Raw genomic sequence first — 15,805 nt, forward strand, 5'->3', positions numbered from 1 at the left:
TCTCCATCCACTGCCTCCACTTCCTCTCCTCCAATTATCTCTTTGACCCCTTCTTCTGCCCCTTTCACTCCACTGAAACTTCCCTCTCAAAGGTAACCAATGATGTCCTTCTTGTCAAATCTAATGGCCTCTACTCTATTCTAGTCTTCAGTGACCTCTCAGCTGCCTAAAACACTATGGTTAACGACTTCCTCTTGGAAACATTTTCCAACCTGGGCTTCACTGACACTGTTTTCTCCTGGTTCTCCTATCTCTTTGGCTGCTCATCCTGTCTCTTTCGTAAGCTCCTCCTCTGCTTCCCACCCCTTAACTGTAGGAGTCCCTCACAGCTCAGTTGTGGTCCCCTTTCATTCTCCATCACCACCCACTCCCTTGAAGACCTCATTCACTCCCATGGCTTCAACTACTATTTCTCTTTTTCTCTGCAGTATTGCATTTTCTTCTGTCCTCAGGACGTATCTATTTGGATGTCCCAAATTAAAAGGTTTATTAAAATTACATCTCCTCCAAGAGGTCCTCGCTGACAAAGTCCTCATTTCTCTTACTCCCTCTCCCTTCTGTGTCATCCTTGAATATTGATTTTTACCCTTTATTCACCCCATCTTTAGCCCCACAGCACTTATGTACCTAACCATGTTATTTTAATGTCTGTAAAATGGACTGTAGCTGTAAGACTGTACGTTCCTTGTGAGCAAGGATCATGTCTACCAAATCTGTTATATTGAACTTTTCCAATCTCTTAGTACACTCCTCTGCATACAAGAAGCACTAAATAAATATGATTGATAGATTGATTAGCAGAGGGGTAGATACAAGGTAATCATATTGATTATAATCCTGACTCACATGGTGCTCAAAGTCTAGGTAACGAGGAGGGACAATAGGTATTTAATCCTCATTTTACAGATGAAGGAACTAAGGTGCAGAGAAGTTAAGAAGTTACTTCCCCAAAGACACACAGCCAGCAAGTGTCAGAGGCAGGATTAGAACTCAGGTCTTCTGCTCTTTCTACTAGGGTATGCTGCTTCCCTAATGAATTCCATTGCTCCTCCTCTTCTAACTATGACTATCGACTGGCACAGCCACTATTCATTCATTCAATCATTTATAGAGTGCTTTCTGTGTGCAGAGCACTATACTAAGTGCTTGGAAAGCGCAATACAACAGTAAAGTGAGACAATCCCTACCCACAATGAGCTTACGGTCTAGAAGGGGGGAGACAGGCATCGAAACAAGTACCAGGCATCAATATAAATAGAATTATAAGTGCCGTGGGTTGGGGAGAGGGGGAAAAGAGCAAAGGAAGTGAGTCGAGGTGATGCGGAAGGGAGGGGGAGCTGAGAAGAAAGGGGGCTTAGTCTGGGAAAGGTTCTTGGAGTAGGGGTGCCTTCAGCAGCGCTTTGAAATGGGGGAGAAGAGTGATTGTTTGGTGGATTTGAGGAGGGAGGGCATTCTAGGCAGAGGTAGGATGTGGGCCAGGGGTTGGAGGTGAGACAGGAGGCACAGTGAGAAGGCTAACACCAGAGAAGCAGAGTGTGTGGGCTGGGATATAGGAGAGAAGGGAGGTGAGGTAAGAAGGGTCAAGGTGATGGAGAGCTTTGACGCCAATAATGAGGAGTTTCTGTTTGATACAGAGGATGATAGGCCATCGCTGGAGATATTTGTGAAGGGGGTGACATGCCCAGAATGTTTCTGTAGAAAGATAATCTGGACAGCAGAGTGAAGTTAGGACTGAAGTGAGGAGAGGCAGAAGGTTGGGAGGTTAGAAAGGAGGCTGATGCAGTAATCCAGTCGGGATAGGATGAATGATTCTATTAACATGGTAGCAGTTTGGATGGCGAGGAAAGGGCGGATCTTGGCGATGTTGAGAAGGTGAGATTGGCAGGATTTGGTGACCGATTGGGTGAATGAGAGAGCAGAGTCGAGGACGGCACCAAGATTGTGGGCTTGTGATATGGGAAGGATGGTTGTCATCTACAGTGATGGGAAAGTTTGAGAGAGGACTGTCAGGATGGGCTAAAGATTTGACCCAGAAAATTGCATTGCTTACGGTCTTAAATTCAGTGTTTCTTACTCTTATTTAGAATTCTCTTTTCAACTTGAGTTTCCCCAGAACAAGAAGCCCTAATACAAAGTCATTTTGCTTAAAGACCTGTTCATTGGAGGAACTGAAAATGAAAAGCAATTCTCTTAACTTGTCTAATGGTAAAATCACAGAAATAAGAATATATTTGGTATCATTTGCATAATATCACGTAAGAGTATAATTTGAAAAATAACTAGTAGGTACTGGTACACAATTTATGTTAATTATTTCAAGTAAAGACGCTCAAAAATTCATGATTTGTATCATGCATTATATTTTAGACCAAATTTTAGATGGAAAGCTAATGTTAAAATTAATCATTATAACATGCCAATTGCCAGGTAAAATTATTATTTTCCCTTGTTTCCATTCTCAATTTTTGTCTTTATTTTTTTATTTCATTTGAGTTTATGTAGTAAGGGATTACTGGAATTAAAGCATGATTATTTGACACACCACAGAATAAATATGTTTTCATGAAATCTTAGGGAAAATGAAATGGAAACATATCCAGTTCCTCTGGTGGAGCAGCAATTTGTCTCAAACCAATGGGGATTATCCTATGCAGTGGCATTCTTCACTCCAGTGGTTGCCTTCATGTTGGATGCTTTGCTCACTCATTCATTCATTCAATCATATTTTCTGAGCACTTACTGTGTGCAGAGCACTGTACTAAGCACTTGGGAAGTCCAAGTTGGCAACGTATAGAGACGGTCCCTACCCAACAGTGGGCTCACAGTCTAGAAGGGGGAGACAGACGACAAAACCAAACATATTAACAAAATAAAATAAATAGAATAAATATGTACAAATTATTTGAACCCATACTAGAATAAATATGTACAAGTAAAATCAATCGAGTAATAAATCCGTACAAACATATATGGAGGACTGCATTTCTACCTGTGATTCATTCATTAGGAATCTTCTGAAAACTCCCTCCCTATAGGAAACCCTCTTTGGGAAAGACTAGAGCATTTAAATGATTATCTTCCCTCCCTCAGCCACCACAGTGCCTGCAATATGGTAACCATGTAGGGAAATCATTATTTTGACCACTGTTATCCTTCTCACTTTCTCTTTTCCCTCCCCTCCCTCTTCCTACCACCACTATACCTATAGTGGGAAATTATTAACTTAGAATTACTAACAAAGAGGTTAACGAATGTTATCCCTCATCCCACTACTCAGCCCCACTATTTTCCTTGCCTGGAATCCTTCCCCTTCAATCCACCAGACTACAGCACTGTCTCATTTCCAGGTTCTCCTATAATCTCATCTCCTCCAAGAAGCCTATCCTGGTTAATTCCCAACACCCCAACCCTTGCCAACCTAACAGTAATACTTGCCATCAAAACCCCTCAGTCAATCAATCAATCATAATTATTGGGCACTCACAAAGTGCAGAACACTGTACTAAGCACTTGGCTCAGTGGATAGAGCCCGGGCTTTGGAGTCAGAGGTCATGGGTTCAAATTCCGGCTCTGCTGTCAGCTGTGTGACTTTGGGCAAGTCACTTCACTTCTCTGGGCCTCAGTTACCTCATCTGGAAAATGGGGATGAAGACTGTGAGCCCCCCCCGTGGGACAACCTGATCACCTTGTAACCTCTGCAGCACTTAGAACAGTGCTTTGCACATAGTAAGCGCTTAATAAATGCCATTATATAAAATAGCAGTACAACAGACACATTCCCTGCCCACAATGAGTTTATATTCTAGTCCTCAACAACTGTCTGCCTAGATAAGTCAGTTGTACATTCGACGAGCTGTATAGCTGTTTCTTCCTTCCATATTCATGCTATGACCTTTCAAAACCTTGTTCTTCCTCCTGCTCCCGTTATTTGCAAACTTAGATTGTGAGTACCACATGAGATAGGTACAGGGACTGTTTTTAACCCGATTATCTTTTATCTAGCCCAGTTCTTAGTAGAGTGCTTGGCATATAATAAGTGCTTAACACATACCACAGTTTATTATTATTACTATTATTAATTGTGAGTGCCTATATCCCCCTTTGCTTTTGGTGGGCTTTGTCTCAATCAATCAGATGTATTTATTGAATGCTTACTCTGTGCAAAGCACTGTCCTAAGCATTTAGGAGAGAACAATGAAGTAACAGACATGATCCCTGTCCTCAAGAAGCTAATGCTGAGAGGCAGTGTGAAACACTACATGACCTGGATGAAATAGCATGGAGCTAGGAGTCAGGAGACCCAGGTTCTAGTCCCATCTCTGCCATTTGCCTGCTGGGTGACCTTGGGCATGCCACTTAACCTATCTGGGCCTCAGATTCCTCATTGGTAAAATAGGGATTTAATACCTGTTTCAGCTTTTCCCAGACAGTGAGCCCCATGTGAGATAGGAACTGTGACTAATTTGATTTTCTTGTATTTACCCAGTGCTTAGAACAGTTCTTGTCACATAGTAAGTGCTGAAGTCTGAGGGTGGAGTGAATGTTAAGTGTTAAAAATGGTATAAATCTAAATACAGAAAGGACAGAGAATAGGGGGGAAAGAGGGGTTAATCAGGAAAGGACTCTTGTAGAAGATGTATTTTAATAAGGCTTTGAAGGAAGGGAAAGTGGTGGTCTGGCATGTATGGAGGAGGAAAGAATACCAGGTCAGAGGGAGACCTTGGTCAAAGGATTGGAGGCAAGATGAGTTTGAGTTAAGGTAATAAGTTGGTATTGGAGGAGCAAAGCATGTGGGCTGGGTTGTAGTTAGGAAATCTAATCCTGGCTCAGCCACATATCTGCTGTGTGACCTTGGACAAGTCACTTTGGTTCTCTGGGGCCTCAGTTACCTCACCTGTAAAACAGGGATTGAGACTGTGAGCCCTATGTGGGACAGGGACTGTGTCCAACCCGATTTGCCTATATCCACCCCAGTGCTTAGTTCGGTGCTTGGCACATAGTAAGCACAATTATCATCATCATTAATAATAATAATAATAATAATAATAATAAATCAGTGAGGTAAAGTAGGGGAGGGTAAAGGTGAGTGAGTGTTTTAAAGCCAATGCTAAGGAGCTTCTATTTGATGTGGAGGTGAAAAGGCAACCAATGAAGGTTTTTGAAGAGTGTGGAGAAGTGAATGGATGTTTTTTAGAAGAATGATCTGGGCAGCAGAGTGAAATAAGAAGTGGAGTAGGAAGAGACAGGAAGCAGAGCTGTCAGTGAGGAGGCTGATGCAGTAACTCCTTGAGCGACAAATTCCTTTCTTCCAGTTTGCTCCTTGACCCCTTTCAATCTGGCTTCCATCCCCTTCACTCCGCAGAAACCACCCTCTCAAAAGTCACCAGTGACCTCCTTCTTGCCAAATCCAATGGCCTCTACTCCATCCTAGCCTTCCTCGACGTCTCAGCTGCTTCCGACACTGTCGACCACCCTCTTCTCCTAGCAACATTATCTGACCTCGGTTTCTCTGGCACTGTCTTCTGCTGGTTTTCCTCTTATCTATCAGGCCGTTCATTCTCAGTCTCTTCAAGAAATTCCAGTAGTTGCCCATCTACCTCCACATCAAGCAAAAACTCCTCACCATTGGCTTCAAAGCACTCAATCACCTTGCCCCCTCCTACCTCATTTGGCTACTCGCCTACTACAGCCCAGCTTACAAATTCAATCCTCTAATGCCAACCTCACTGTACCTCAGTCTTGTCTTTCTCATCGCTGACCCCTTGCCCACATCCTGTGTGTGGCCTGGAATGCCTTCCCTTCTCAAATCCAATCCAAAATGACTTACTCCACCTTCAAAGCCTTAACCAAAGCACATCTTCTCCTAGAGGACTTTACTGACTAAGCCTTCCTTTCCTCTTGTCCCATTCCCTTTTGCGTCACCCTGACTTGCTCCTTTTATTCATCCCTCCTCCCAGCCCCAGAGCACTTTCGTCCGTATCCTTAATTTATTTATTTATATTAATGTCTGTTACCCCCTCTAGACTGTAAGCTCACTGTGGGCAGAGTATGTGTCCATTATATTGTTATATTGTACTCTCCCAAGTGTGCAGTACAGTGCGCTGCACACATTAAGCTTTCAGTAAATACAACTGAATGAATGAATGAATAAATAAGTGCTTGGATGAGGATAGTGCCAGTTTGGATGGAGACAAAAGGGTGGATTTTAGTCATTTTGTGAAGGTAGAATCAACAGTATTTTGTTCTAGATTGAGTATTTGGGTTAAATGAGAGAAATGAGTTGAGGGTAGTGTCAAGATTACAGACTTGTGAGACAGGGAGGTGGGTAGTGTTGTCTATAGTCATAGGGAAAAGAGGAGAAAGACAGATTTTTGGTGGGAAGAAGAGGAGATAGGCAGAAACATTACTTTCTCTGCCTCCCTAACAATCCAGTGGATGCGCTGGATGTCAGAGGGAGAAGTGCCAGATAGAAATTGGATGAAAGATTTGCAATGGATGTACTTTGCTTGGACCTTAAAATAGAGTTAAAACTTTGAGTTGTCCCATCAACAGATAACTTTGATGTTGGCTAAGGGGAGCTGGATTCCAAAAATCAAAAATATATATATACACTTCCTCTCCACTGTGTCCTAGAATATTGAACCTGGAAGCTTTTTTGTTTCACGACCTAACAGGTCTTAGGTGTGCTGAGATGTTATAATAACAAATTCACTTTTTCTCTCCCTAGGAAGAAAATAAAGTGTCTTTCCAATTGTAGGAAGAAATTGCTACGCTTGTGTTTGGCAACCTGCATATTCTAGCCTTTATTCTCTACTTATTCATTTTATTTCTAGAAATGTAATTTGACTGAATAGATAGTGAGAATACTCTGATGACACTTCTTTGCCTGGGTAGCGTCTGAGGCTGTGTCACCTTAGAGTATCCTCTGGAGAAACATTATATAAGGAGGAATCAGTCCATTGCACCTGAAATTGGTATGACTCCGGTTGACTGCTCTTGAAGAAAGGACATTCCTACCCCAAGTTTCTTCATTTATAATCTCAGCAGGGACTCCTGTTCATCTATTTTGTGACATTGTCAATACTAGGCTCAAACTGCTGTCGCACATTTTCACTGGAAAATTCTGCAATTTGACTGGTCTGTAGCCATTATTTGAAGCAGCACATAGATATTCTCTGTGCTCCCTTATGAGTGAACTGATTCAGAAAAAAAAAAAAAAAAAACAAAGGAAGATCTAACAGGAACTTTGATCACCCTCATCCTTCTCCCGCCCTATGACACAAAGGACTCTTTCTGAAAAGTTTGAAAAGTTTGGGTAGCACAGACTAAGCGCCACCCATCTACAGACCTGGAAATGAAGAGTTAACTTGATTGCGTGCATGAGGGTGGGGAGATGATAATAATAATAATAATAATAATAATAATAATGGCATTTGTTAAGCGCTTACTATGTGCAAAGCACTGTTCTAAGCACTGGGGGATACAAGGTGATCAAGTTGTCCCACGTGGGGCTCACAGTCTTAATCCCCATTTTACAGATGAGGTAACTGAGGCTCAGGGTAGTTAAGTGACTTGTGCAAGGTCACACGTGGCAGAGCCGGGATTCGAACCCATGACCTCTGACTCCAAAGCCCAGGCTCTTTCCACTGAGCCATCCTGCTTTGCAAAGAACCAAGCAGTTAAAATTTGACGAGAGTTGGGAAGCAGATGAAATCTCACAAGAGGGCCTGAGAGCTAGTGGGAATAAAACTGTAAACCTATACTAGAATATTCACAAGTACCTTTAACCTGCCTTACTGAAGTGAGCTTCGTTACTGCTTAATTGGAATCTGGAAACATCCTAAATCATATAAAGTTATGGAGTTTTGGAGAAAATTTAACCCTTAAAAACTCTTAATAACAAAATAACCCTAGATTCTAAGTAATAAATCATATTCAGTGCTACATTTGGAGTCAAATGTGTATTTTGTCAGATTACTAAAGGTAGAAGCCCTTTTCTTGAACTGCTATAAATAATCAGATATAAGCCTTCTTTGAACATTTTAATGCTCAACTCCCAGGGAAAGGATATTTTCCTTCCAGGAAAAATTTAGCTAGAAATATTCTCTTACTCCCAAATGGGAGACTGTGCATCTTTTATTCATAGTTACCAGAGGATTTGCCTTATGTTTTCAACCTTTTCAGAGAGTTCTCCCCTCTGTATGATTATAGTCAAAACACAAGGAAACCTTTTCAGCCACCTCCCTACCACATCATTAATGGTGATGCAAATGACCTTTAAAAGCATGTACAGTCCCTAATATAAGAAGGTCAAGAATCAGAAAAATGCCATTTTGCATTTATCTTTTGGGTTCAGGAACAGTTTCTTCTAGAGGACATTGGAAAGGTGAGCATTGCCTTCCAGGAGAAGTTTCTCTGGAATTGTGCAGAATGACTTTTACTTTCCTCTTTCAGATTTTGATTCTTTTTCCATTGTTGAGCAAAATTGTTGATCCCTAGAAACCAATTCTGTTCTCATATGAATGCCAATTCATGGTTCTGGGGTACTATACACTTCACTTGGAGAAAAAATATTGTATAGTCATTTGTATATTTTCTTTCTCCAAAGACACCTTTGATGAAAAGACCAGAAGGAATTTTAGGAAACTAAATTAAATTTTTTAAAAAAGTGATGCAAGACCTACTGAAGTATGCTATACACATCTGCTTGAACAGTCTTTCCCTCAAAAAAAAAAGCTCAAAACATACACATTTCTTATATACGACTTTTTTGTTGGGGGGGAGAAGGGACTCACCATTCTTAGATCATTTTGTATTCTGAAGTTTGAAAACATTGAAATGATTTTCAAATTTTTACCTCAACCTAAGTTCTTTGAACATATCCTGTCATACTTATTTGATCACAGAAGACAGGAGTTTATTGATGATTCCTCTAGAGAGGGAACAATACAGACCAACTTTGTTCTCTCAGCAGCTCCAGGCCTGTTCTGCCATAGTACCAGAAGCCCAGACCAATTGGACTGATTGCCATTTGATGAAGGTGATTCTCCCACAAGAGAAAGCCAGTCTGTGGCCGCAGCCAAATTTTTTTTGTTGTTGTTGTTGTTCATCAGAAACTTCAGACCACCGATCAGCATTCTCCCTCCGCTGAGCTGATGTGAGCTGAGTAAACTTTGATGTTGAAAGTGACCAAAGAAAGTTCCTCTCTCTTTCTCAGATTTCCCATTAGTGAGATAAGGATAAAATATGAGTCATCACTCTGCTTTTCCCAGTACTTCTGCAGGTCAGTGGGATCATGGCTTGCCCACTCTTTGAGCTCCCTGAACTGTAAAAAAGAGTATGATTATTGCTGCCATCTCTCACTCGAAGGTTAAATGATCATTGTTATCCAATGTCCCTGGAAGGGCTATTTCCCTAAATCACCCAACTTATTTCAAAAAGGATTCAACTGCCAACATGGAGATTTATAGGAGCAACACCCTGCGGAGTATGGACCGGGAAAAACATCTCAGGAACTCACCGGGGTAAATATGGATAGGCGTTAGAAGGACGGGTGGAGGAGAGAGGCTCCGTGATTCCAGCTGCAACTCACCATCTGTTCACAGGGTTGAGAGCCATCCAAGTCCTGAAATAAATTGTTCCTAGGCTCATCCGCAAAAGGAGCCAGGTAGGGCATGCTCACTGGGGTTTATCACAGCGTAGTGGATAGAGCACAGGCCTGGGAATCAGAACATCATGCGTCTAGTCCGGGCTCTGCCAATTGTCTGCTGTGTGACCTTGAGCAAGTCACTTCATTTCTCTGTGCCTCAGTTACCTCATCTGTAAAATCAATCAATCATATTTATTGAGCGCTTACTGTGTGCAGAGCACTGTACTAAGCGCTTGGGAAGTACAAGTTGGCAACATATAGAGACATCCCCTACCCAACAGTTGGCTCACAGTCTAGAAGGGGAATAATAATGATGGTATTTGTTAAGCGCTTACTGTGTGCTAAGCACTGTTCTAAGCGCTGGGGGGATACAAGGTGATGGGGTTGTCCCATGTGGGACTTACAGTCTTAATCCCCATTTTACAGATGAGGTAACAGGCTCAGAGAAGTTAAGTGACTTGCCCAAGGTCACACAGCAGACATGTGACCGGGTTGGGATTCGAACCCATGACCTCTGACTCCAAAGCCCTGGCTCTTTCCATTGAGCCATGCTGCTTCCCTGTGGGGAATGAGACTGTGAGCCCCACGAGGGACAGGGACTGTGTTCAACCTGATTTGCCTACATCCACCCCAACGCTTAGTACAGTGCCTGGCACATTCTTAGTGCTTAACAACGTGGCTCAGTGGAAAGAGCCCGGGCTTTGGAGTCAGAGTTCATGGGTTCAAATCCCGTCTCCGCCAATTGTCAGCTGTGTGACTTTGGGCAAGTCACTTCACTTCTCTGGGCCTCAGTTCCCTCATCTGTAAAATGGGGATTAAGATTGTGAGCCCCCCATGGGACAACCTGATCACCTTGTAACCTCCACAGTGCTTAGAACAGTGCTACGCACATAGTAAGCGCTTAATAAATGGCATCATTAGTATTATTAGTATTATTAACAAATACCACAATTATTATTATCACTGTATCTTGGTGGGCTGATGAACTGCACCGTTTTGTCTGCAGCCAACATGCCCCTTACCTTCCCCGCCCTAACTTGTGAAGGGGTCTGAAATAGAGGGGTGTATTTTTCATGCGGCTCGAATTTGGAAACCAGCATCACCACTAGCCCCTCTCTGTGGGATCAGTTCTGGGCTTTGGAGTCAGAGGTCATGGGTTCAAATCCCAGCACCGCCAATTGCCAGCTGTGTGACTTTGGGCAAGTCACTTCACTTCTCTGGGCCTCCGTTCCCTCATCTGTAAAATGGGGATTAAGACTGTGAGCCCCCACCTTGGGACAACCTGATTCATTCATTCATTCAATCGTATTTATTGAGCGCTTACTGTGTGCAGGGCACTGTACTAAGCGCTTGGGAAGTACAAGTTGGCAACATCTAGAGACGGTCCCTACCCAACAGTGGGCTCCCAGTCTAGAAGGTTGATGAACCTTGGACTTTAGCAGTGAAACAGGGAAGGCTTGTTGGAGGAGGGGGAGAGGTGACATTTTGGGAAAGCTTGATGCGGGGAGAACTGTGATCTGTCAGATTAGAATGAATTGTTTTGCTGTGTTTTTTTTAATGGTATTTGTTAAGCACTTACTATGTACCAGGCACTGTGCTAAGTGTTGGCGTAGATACAAGGGAGTCAGTTTGGATTCAGTCCCTGTCCCATTTGAGTCTCTCAGTCTTAACCTCCATTTTACAGGTGAGGTAACAAGACACAGAGAAGTAAAGTGATTTGCCCAAGGTCACACAGCAGACAAACAGCAGAGCTGAAATTGGAACTCAGGTCCTTTTGACTCTCAGAACCACACTCTATCCATTAGGCCAGGTTGTCTCTCTTCCAGGCTGGTAGAGTAGCACTAACAAGCCACAAATGTGTCTGTTATATTGCTATTTTGTACTCCCCCAATCACTTGGTATAGTGTTCTGCACATAAGAAGCGCTCGATAAATACGACTGACTGAAAAGGATGGAGGCAGCAGAATTGCCCCTAGAAGATTGGCTTGGAAGGAACTTAGGAAGCTAGAGAGTAGCTGGTGAAAAGAGCAGAAATGTAAGATGGGGAGACTTACTGGAAAGACTCGAAGCCAATTGTGAGGAATTGTTGCTTGATATGGAGGTTGTACAAGAGAAGGGAGAAAATGTCAAAGGCAGCCCATTAGTTCTCTCCTCCTTATTTCTACCACAATACCTAACACGCACTCTCTGTTCTTCCCAAGTTCACCTACTCACTGTTCCCCATTCACAACTCGTCCACCTCTGATCCCTCTTTCATGCCATTTCTCTTCCTTGGAACTCCCTCTCCTTTTGAGCCTCAGCTCTACCCATCTTCTAGGCCATTTTGAAATCCCACCTCCTCAAAAGGGCTTTCCCCAGTTAACTCGTCTTCTCCTCAAGTAACATGTCAGCTCTTGTGTGTTCACACACACAAACACATACACACACACACACACAAAAAAAAAAAAATCGGTGTACATATTTTATTATTTAGGCACTTCTTCCTCTTATCTTTAAATTATTTTGTGTCCACAAGAAGCAGCGTGGCTCAGGGGAAAGAACACGGGCTTTGGAGTCAGAGGTCATGGGTTCAAATCCCGGCTCCACCGATTGTCAGTTGTGTGACTTTGGGGAGGTCACTTCACTTCTCTGTGCCTCAGTTACCTCATCTGTAAAATGGAGATTAAGACTGAGTCCCCGTGGGACATCCTGATCACCTTGTAACCTCCCCAGTGCTTAGAACAGTGCTTTGCACATAGTAAGTGCTTAATAAATGCCATTATTATTATTATTATTATTATTATTATTATTATTTCTTCCCCATTATATTGTAAGGTATTTAAGGACAGAAATGTTTTCTAACTCTCTTGCACTCTCCCAAGCACCCAGTAGACACTCTGCAAGTCCTTAAAGGAAAGGGTCTCTACTTTTAGCACATTTGAAGGGTGATTAAAATCTATGGGCCCAATAAAGACTGAACAACCGGTTTCTAGGTTTTTACATCAAATCATACTAACATTTCAAAGCATTCTGCAAGATAGAAAACAAGTTAATCTTACATTTTATCTGGGGACAAAAGTGACTTTAACACACAAGATATTTCAAAAGTTAAGGCTTAATTTTAATGATTTACCTTGAGAAATTACAGATTTCAGCAAAATCATTTCATTTCTAAATCTTTCCCATGTCTCAATCCTGATTTTAACATGTTTTTTTCTTCCTGGATCACAGAACTCTAATTCCATTGTTACAGTATGGGCCTTGTTCCTTCCTTTTCTGAGATGCATAACGTTTACCCTGAAGCAAATAACTAAGGTACAAATTAAACCATAAACTCTCCAGATTGTCACCTCAGCTTTCCCTAGGAAGGAAGAATAATTCAAATCCAAATAGTTCCAAAATCTACTTTTAGTCCAGATTCGCAGCCCAATGTGTTACCTCATATTTCCTAGTCCCACCCAATATTGGAAGTGCAAGAGAGCAGTCAACTAACCGAAAATGGGAAGCAGGGATGTGGGAAATGCAAATTTTCCCCCTGGGACTGCACCAGTCAATCAATCAATGGTATTACTGAGTTTACCTTATGCAGAGCACTGCTATACTAATAATAATAATTAATAACTGTATTCATTCATTCAATCATATTTATTGAGCACTTACTGTGTGCAGAGCACTGTACTAAACTGTAGTATTTATTAAGTGCTTACTATGTTCCAGGCACCGTAGTAGGTGCTGGGGTGGTTACAAGAAAGTCAGATTGGATTAGAGAAGCAGCATGGCTCAGTGGAAAGAGCACGGGCTGTGAATTCAGAGGTCATGGGTTCAAATTCCAGCTCTGCCAATTGTCAACGATTTTGGGCTAGTCACTTAATTTCTCTGGGCCTCTGTGACCTCATCTGTAAAATGGGGATGAAGAGTGTGAGCCCCCCGGGGGACAACCTGATCACCTTGTGACCGCCCCAGAGCAAAGAACAGTGCTTGGCACATAGTAAGCTCTTAATAAATGATATTATTGTTATTATTATTATTATTATTATTATTATTATACCATCCCTGTCCCACATGGGGCTCAGAGTCTCAAACCCCATTTTACAGATGAGAGAACTGAGGCCCAGAGAAGTGAAGTGACTTGCTCAAGGTCACCCAGCAGACATATGGCAGAGCTAGAATTAGAACCCATGACCTTCTGACTCCCATGCCTGTGCTCTAACCACTAAGCAATACTTGGTTTGCTAGAGTACAATAGAGTGGGTAGACAGAATCCCTGCCTTCAAGGAGCTTACATCCTCACCCCACAGCACTTATATATAGATCCATAATTTATTTATTTATATCAATGTCCATCTCCCCCCCCCCCCCCCCCCCACCAGACGGTAAGCTTACTTGTGGGCAGGAAACACGTCTACCAATTCTGTTGTATTATACGCTCTCAAGTACTTTGTAAAGTGCTTTATACCCAGTAAGTGCTCAATCAGTACGATTGACGGATGAAAAAATTGTAGGTACTCAGTAAACGTTAACTATTATTCATGCATTCAATCAATCGTATTTATTGAGTGCTTACTGTGTGCAGAGCACTGTACTAAGCACTTGGGAAGTACAAGTTGGCAACATATAAAGTCCCTACCCAACAATGGGCTGAAGCAGCATGGCTCAGTGGAAAGAGCCCGGGCTTTGGAGTCAGTGGTCATGTGTTCAAATCCTGGCTCCACCAATTGTCAGCTGGGTGACCTTGGACAAGTCACTGAACTTCTCTGGGCCTCAGTTACCTCATCTGTAAAATGGGGATTGACTGTGAGCCCCCCGTGGGACAACCTGATCACCTTGTTTCCCCCCAGTGCTTAGAACAGTGCTTTGCACATAGTAAGCACTTAATAAATGCTATCATTATTATTATTATTAGAAGGGGGAGTCAGACAACAAAACAAAACACATTAACAAAATAAAACAAATAGAATAGTAAATATGTACAAGTAAAATAAATAGAGTAATAAGTCTGTACAAACATATGCACAGGTGCTGTGGGGAGGGGAAGGAGGGAGGGAGGGGGGATGGGGAGGGAGAGAGGAAGGAGGGGGCTCAGTCTGGGAAGGCCTCCTGGAGGAGGTGAGCTCTCAGTAGCAGAAGTAGCAACCCTTGGCTGGAGAAGTTGCAAGTGGATGGGAAGAGGATGAGAATTACTGCTGCTACCTACTTTCTGCTACCTCTGAATTGCTGCTTTGAGGCTCCAACATTCCTCCTCCCCACTCTGCTCAGTCAATTGTATTCATTGAGCACTTACTGTGCACAGAGAAGCAGCGTGGCTCAGTGGAAAGAGCCCGGGCTTGGGAGTCAGAGGTCATGGTTTCAAATCCCCACTCTGCCGCTTGTCAGCTGTGTGACTTTGGGCAAGTCGCTTGACTTCTCTGTGCCTCAGTTACCTCATCTGTAAACTGGGGATTAAGACTGTGAGTAATAGTAATGATGGCATTTATTAAGCGCTTACTATGTGCAAAGCACTGTTCTAAGCGTTGGGGAGATTACGAGGTGATCAGGTTGTCCCACAGGGGGCTCACAATCTTTTAGACTGTGAGCCCACTGTTGGGTAGGAACTGTCTCTATATGTTGCCGACTTGTACTTCCCAAGCACTTAGTACAGTGCTCTGCACACAGTAAGCGCTCAATAAATACAATTGATTGATTGATTGACCCCCATTTTACAGATATGGGAACTGAGGCACAGAGAAGTGAAGTGACTTGCCCAAAGTCACACAGCTGATGGGATTTGAACCCATGACCTCTGACTCCAAAGCCCGGGCTCTTTCCACTGAGACACGCTGTGAGCCCCATGTGGGACAATCTGATCACCTTGTATCCTCCCCAGTGCACAGAACAGTGCTTTGCACATAGTAAGCACTTAACAAATGCCATCATTAATTAATTAATTAATTAATTAATTAATTGTATTGTATTGTATTGTATTAATTAATTGTATTGTATTGTACTCTCCCAAGAGCTTAGTAATTAATTAATTAATTAATTAATTAATTACTAAGCTCTTGGGAGAGTACAATACAATACTCTGTGTCTCACGGTCACACTCTCATGCAGAAGTTGAATGTCCTGGGATCTAACTGTGTAGAAATAAACCATATAGGAGAAGCAAAGCTGAATCCACATACTACCCAGATCATCGGT

The sequence above is a fragment of the Tachyglossus aculeatus genome, chromosome 5 (assembly GCF_015852505.1).
Source record: "Tachyglossus aculeatus isolate mTacAcu1 chromosome 5, mTacAcu1.pri, whole genome shotgun sequence".
NCBI lineage: Eukaryota > Metazoa > Chordata > Mammalia > Monotremata > Tachyglossidae > Tachyglossus > Tachyglossus aculeatus.